The sequence below is a fragment of the Acomys minous genome (genome assembly GCF_964271855.1).
Source record: "Acomys minous genome assembly, chromosome: 10".
In the NCBI taxonomy this organism is placed as follows: Eukaryota; Metazoa; Chordata; class Mammalia; order Rodentia; family Muridae; genus Acomys; species Acomys minous.
Window position 1 is genome coordinate 109,172,665 of NC_140491.1, and position 6,693 is coordinate 109,179,357.

At 45.5% G+C, this 6,693-nt stretch overlaps 1 pseudogene across 1 annotated transcript; it reads right to left on the minus strand.

Annotated features, from left to right (window-relative positions):
• Positions 1-717: 717 nt before the first annotated feature.
• On the minus strand, positions 718-5,449 carry LOC311606477 (prothymosin alpha-like; annotated as a pseudogene). Its single transcript has 3 exons — positions 5,388-5,449; positions 4,050-4,111; positions 718-1,191 (listed from the first exon to the last, which is right to left on the minus strand). The product of its transcript is annotated as a prothymosin alpha-like (transcript).
• Between the last annotated feature and the right edge of the window lie 1,244 nt (positions 5,450-6,693).

A 6,693-nucleotide genomic window follows, 5' to 3' on the forward strand; every position in this document is an offset into this window, starting at 1 on the left:
CAGAACTACAGGGTGACTTCTGGTATTGCCAAGTCCAGGCTTCAGCACCCAAGGGTAGGCGCTGGGTTAACAGCTCTCTCTCTATACTACCACTGAGGTGAATTTTTTTTAACAGCTCAGCAAAATAAAGTTCCAACTTATCATTGGATAGTGTTTCACACATACATCAAACAGGCCAAAAATAAAACTTCATAGAAAAAAAAAAGGGGGGGGTGGTGGAAAGAAATCTTTTATCTTTGACCTTTTTAACCATCTCAGACAAACCAACTACTTATAGTACAGTTAAGGACATACACAAAAAAGGTACTGGAATGCTTGCCTAAGGTTGTTTTGTTGTTGTTGTTGCTACTTTTTTTTTTTAACAAGGATTTTTTTCTTCCTTTGAGATTATAATGAACATGAATCACAAGTAAAGTCAGAAGTTGAACAGAGAACGCCCTGAAGGCTGGTGTGGTCACCGGTTATTGTTAAAAATGCCTGACCCCTAATATGTACAAAAATATAAAATGGAAATAAAAAATACAAACAAAATTTCCCTTTAGAGTATTTTCAAGAAAAAAAAAAAAAGCAGGGCCTGGGAAGTTTTGGTTCTTTTTTTTCCTCCTCTGTTGCAGATTCATGTTATGGTTTTGGTGGGGTGGTGAAGAGCGCGTGTCCTCTGTGGGTGGCACTGCCGCTGTGGGGTGGGCGGGGCCTGCTTCTCTGCTCCAAGGTGACCACGTTTAAATTCTGAGATGGGAAGTGGGGGGTGACTAGGTCACGGTGGCCTTAAGTTCAGCCTTTCCTTTGTGCTGTCTGGTCATCCTCATCAGTCTTCAGCTTCTTGGTGTCCACACCGTCATCCTCACCCTCTTCAGCTCCTGGCTTGCCCGTGGGAGCCTCAGTTTCCTCCTCTTCATCTCCGTCCTCTTCCTCACCGTCATCTTCTTCCTCCTCCTCCTCCTCTTCCTCTCCACCGTCTTCCTCCTCTTTATCTACCTCATTGTCAGCCTCCTGCTCCTCATTTCCCTCGTTCATAGCATTCCCATTGGCAGGAGTCTCTTCCGCTCCCCGCCTCCTCCACAGCTTCCTTCTCCTTCAAGTCCTTCATGGTGATGTCAGAGCTGGTATCCACTGCCGTGTCTGACGTGGTGCGGCACACCGGTGGGCCAAATGCGGTGAGAAAAGAGTTCGAGGACTCTGATGAGATAGCTGCCGGAGTCCGCGGTGGAGGAGGAGGAGGAGGAGGAGGAGGAGGAGGAGGAGGAGGAGGAGGAGGAGGAGGAGGAGGAGGAGGAGGAGGAGGAAGCGAGCTCAGGGCAGGACCCGGGAAGAATGCAAAGATGGCTCTTCGGAGCAGCCAGTGTGAGGTGAATTATTAAAAGGCAGCTGTTGAGCCCTTATTAACAAAACCAAGCCTGGGAAAGGCTCTCAGTCTCTCTCCCACCTCTCACCTCTGCCCCGCCTTCTGGACCTGTCTCTCAGCTACTTGACTTTGTCTCAGTCTCGGGGGGTCACACTCAGCCAATCCTCATACCCCGTCGCTACTCTCTGTTGATGGTTTTTCCCATCCCGGTGTGTTTGGGTTTAATTCTGAAAGGCCTTTAATACATAAGAGTTATTTGTGAAAAAATAGACACTAGCATCATACCATGCTGCCACATCTTACTTCTAGGGGCGCTCGCTGCTCATTAGCCTTTCGATTAAGTTAGTGCCTGGAAGGCAGAGTACCCTCAGATCACTTCGGCTGGAAATGTGTCTCATGGTCTGAAAAGGGAGCCAGGACATTAGGAGCTTAGAAAAAAAAAAAAGCCCCTAGAACTTTCTGGGCAATTCCAAGAGAGTACCTTAAGGGTGGGGCCAAGAAATAGACCCGAGGGCTGAGTTATTCAACAGTCGTTCTGCTCAACTGTAAGGAGATGCTCCTGTAAGGAGATGCTCCTGTACACAGACATGGTGGGCATAATATTATAGCAGCCTGATGATCCACTCGGCTGCTTTAATCACACAATACTCATTTATTTTTATAACTTTGGAGCTAAGAAGTTCCAGGTCAAAGGGCCTCAGAATGAAAGCTACTTTGCTGCCACCTTGACCTTGAAGGTGGCCTCTGTCTTGAGGCTTGCTCACATGACTTAATAAAAGTGTTCCACAGTGCATACACATTTGCTCCTTCCTCTCCTAACAATTCATATGTATTGAATTTTATGAAGGTATCGACACACAAGATATTGTGTATTGTTTTTTTTTTAACAGTTCTTCAGCACAGACACCATAAGCACTGGCTTAAAAGAAGTAGAGAAGTACTTGGTAGTGCTGTATACAAAGTTCCTGCTGGTTTTCAGCTTATATGTTTACTGCAAGCAGATAATAGCCACATGGATGCGTGTGCTCATGTGCAATGGGTTGCGTACTCATTACCTAGCAATCCTGGAAACATGGGACAGTCTCCAGAACAACAAATACAGAGGTGAATTATTTTTCAAACTAAAGGAAGACCAAATAAAAGGAGAACCAGAATAGATGTCATTGGGACCCTGGCTTTAAAATGATATAAACGCCTATCCAGTTAAGGTAGAAACTCACGATTGTTTTGTTGGCACCAAATGTTTCCTTCATTGTTTCAGGGAAGCCAAGCTGATCCCCTGTAGCCTTTCATTGGATCTGAAATACCATCTTGGCTCACACTGAAGTATGAAAGGACATCTCAGGTTACTCCCCTGCCTTCCTCCCCTCCATCACCTGTTCTCAACCCAGCTCCTTGGCAGGAGAAGGGCGGAGGGGTCAATGTCAACGAAGTTGTTGTCCTTGAGGAAACTTGAAAAGAAGCAGCAAGGGCTGAGCCGAGAGTCCCAGAGTGTCTAGGGTCACAGAGGAGAAATCCACCCTAGGGAGGTACAGAATTATGAGTATGGGTTGGACTTTTTCTTAGACTTGGTCACATGTAGTAATGACAGCAGCTATCCTGTCAGATGACACTCATGCGAGACATGATACTTCCCAAGATGATACAGTTGACAGACAGATGAGCTGTTATGAAATAGGTTTTCCCATCGCCCCAATATATAAAACTGTACCCTTGAAATATTATATGTTGTTACAATTTGGTTCAACTTTCATACAAAATACCCTAGGCTGGTTTCATTAAACAACACATATGTATTTTTTAATAGTTCTGAAGACTATGAGATTCAAGGTCAAAGTGCTGGAAAGATGGGTCTCATCCCAAGGCCCCTTGACTTGGCCTGCGGGTGGCCTCTGTCTAGCTGTGTCCTCGCAGGGCCTTCTATGCATAAGTGGGCAAGAGGGCGCTCTCTGGCGTGCCTTTAATAAGGATGCTAATTCTGACAGAACAGTCTCATCTCATCCAGGTTACCTGGCCTGGTCCCCATCCCCACATACCACCATGTTTGGGGTTAGGGTTGTATAGAATTTTAATTCTCTGGCATCGACTTATATAGAATTAAATATATTCTTTGTTTCTTTGTCAGCTGCTGTCATAGCATGGCACCCAGAGACGGAGGAATAATGTACACCCAGGGGGAAAAGTTACATTCAAAAGTGAGGGAAAAAAAAAACAGTAAAATGGGGGAAATTTGATTAAAGAATTGCCCTAGGAAAGTGTGATGGCTCAGCTGGTGACCTGGGTTCTCTATCTAGAACCCACATGATGGAAGGAGAGAATGGAGTCCCATGGATTTTCCTCTTACTTCCACATGTCCACTGTGACACAGACATCCACAATCACACAGACATAAACAAAAAATTAGTGATTTAAAAAAAAAAAGTATGGAAAGGCTGGCCCCTGGAGAATGTTATTAGACTGTTTGAACACTCTATAATAATTACTTGAACTCACTGGGAACAGAGACTATGCTAAATGATGGGAATAGAACTATAAATCAAACCCTACATGACCCTGAGATGGCACTTTTGATACATAAGATCCGTATGATGTTAGGTACGACAGAAAACAAGCCCAGGGTGACAGAAGGGCACTTCAGGAAAATGCTCATTTGAGAAGCTACATACAAAACAATTTTAAATGAAAAAAAAAAAACCATACTTACTTAGCAGGTGAGTGGGGATGGGAAAGGTAGAGGGAAGGTAGGAGGTGAGAGTGGGCAGAGAGCTGGGGATAGGAAGAACCAGACACAGAGGCGAACGCTAAATGTGGAAAGCTCCACACATGTGGGTACGGGCCACGTGTGATGGCATCACGTGCCCACCCTGGAACTTTCGCTCACTGGAAGATTATAAGGAGCCACAAACAACAGAAAAGGGTTTTCCAGGTAAAGAACCCACATGAGGACATGAGAAGCCGGAGACCAAGGGATCTGCTACATGGCTGTGGCAGAAGGTTACGCAATGACTGGTTGTGGATGGTGAGAGATGGAGAAGAGAGGAAAGAAGGACGGACGCTGTAGAGATTAAAACCCGACAGACCCAGAGGTAGATTCAACATTACCGAAGGAGGAGACTTCAGACATCCCAGTGGCTCTATATTAACCCAAATAGAGAATTCAGGAAAAAGGAGTAATTTTGTTGGGAACACAGTGCGTTCTGTCGGACATGATCTTTCTGCAGTATCTGAAGGCCTGCCACCAGGAGACAAGCGGATCCACCAGCCAGAAGCTCAGGAGAAGAGCTGTGGCCCAAGTTCCCTGCTCCGAGGGAGACCGCCACAGTGTGTGTGTGCAGGGCAGGGACCCTGGACAACCTGACTAACCCTCGCATGCGCATCTGTCTTCCTGGCCACGTAGTGAGTTTCTGAGGGGTCGAATCCACACGGTTCATTCTTCAATATCTTACAGCGTTTTGTTTAAAGAAAATGCTCCACGGTTGCAGATAAAACAAGAGTTATTAGCAGCAGCAACAGCAGCAGCAGCAAGGGAATAGCTTCCAGCTCTGACACAAAGTAAAGCAAGCCTGGGCTGCAATAGGAGTAACTAGGAAAGTGTAAGACATAGAAACACGAAAGGCACTTCCTGTGTGCGCATTGTCTCTTGGTTTTGTTTGGTCGGTTGATTGTTTTCATATCATTAAAAAAAATAAAAACCTCATTTAGGAGTAAAATAATTGGTTTTGGGGACTCTGAAAGTAACATCTGCCAATAGACATGAAGCCTCATGGGTAAAGAGGCACAGGGGGGAGGAAATACAATACTATTTCTAAGTAGGTATGGTCGGAAGGAGGGGTTCCGATAGAATTGCCCCCAGTCCAAGCAGCAATGCTAACTACGAAGCATGCGCCCTGCTTTCTGATATATTAGTAAGTGGCCTTTGTTTCTGCTAAGAAAGGTCAATTAATCACACAAAGTATTACCCGACAGTAATTAACCATCAGCGCTGACAAAGTATCCAGTAAGAACTCACAACAAAGGGTTTTGTTTTTCCCTTTCCACATACCACTGCTCTGGAGGCAGACGGGTCACATCTCCTTGAACAGCCTCGTTAGTGATTTTCGCCATGAAGGAAAGGGTGAGAAAATAGAATTGTTGCCTCGTTGCGGCTCACCTCAGCAGACCCACAGGTAATCAGTTACAACCCACTCCTTGTACAGCAGGTTCCTCCTTAACAAAGCAGTCAGCTGCCTCCAGACTTTAGGAGGAAGATTAAAAGGTAAGGGCTGGCCATGGCTCTGCCTAGAAAATTCCAGAAATGGCAGGCAGCAGGAGGCGATTTTACTCCTAAATGAGTTAGTTGGTTTTGTTTTGTTTTATGATATGAAAACAATCAACCGGCCAAACAAAACCAAGAGACAATGCGCACACAGGAAGTGCCTTTCATCTTGCACTTCCCTAGTTGCCCCTATTGCAGTCCTGGAAGCTATTTCCTTGCTGCTGCTGCTGCTGCTGCTGCTGCTGCTGCTGCTGCTGCTGCTAATAACTCTTGTTTTATCTGCAACCGTGGAGCATTTTCTTTAAGCAAAACACTGTAAAATATTGAAGAATGAACCATGCGGATTCGACCCCTCAGAAACTCCCTACATGGCCAGGAAGACAGATGCGCATGCGAGGGTTAGTCAGGTTGCCAAGGTGAGTGCTGATGATAGTCTACAGAAAAAAATTAGAGCTGGTGTTCCAAATTCCATAAATACTACTCCCTCTCCAAAGATCTGAAAACAGATCTGTATGCTTTTTAGTGTAGATTTTTAACATGAATGCTTCTGCCGCATGCCTGAAGATTCTGCAGTGCGTAATTCAGCCGCCCCCCCCCCATGCGGAAAGAGGATGGCTCTCACCACACAGTCTTTGCAGGGAGAAGCTCATATATTTAGGAAGAGCCACTGTTGCTAAATCTGTCTAGACCTGCATACCAGAGAAGCGCAACCTCCAGCTATCAAGGCTCTCTCAGGTCTTTCCATGGAAGTTTCCAACAGAGAACAAACCAGATTTCCATTTTGCCTGTTCTGCCCATGGGGCTGAGGCTATATTTTCTATGCCTAGATCTTTCCCTTAGGTCAGCAATTTCTAGAGACTCTAACCTCAACAATCTTTGCTATGCCAATAAACACTCAGTCCCTTGTGTGAAAAGGGCCATGTTCTGCTTGCAATAAACACTGCAAATAGCTTCGCTTCCTTGTGTAGGATCAGCGTAGCAGGGCGCAGTGTGCAACCCCACTAAATGCACCCCTTTCCTTAGCAGTAGTTAAGGCTGCTGCCACATCACTTCTCATTGTTCAGGAGGTTATGATTGTTGCTATGGTTTGGAT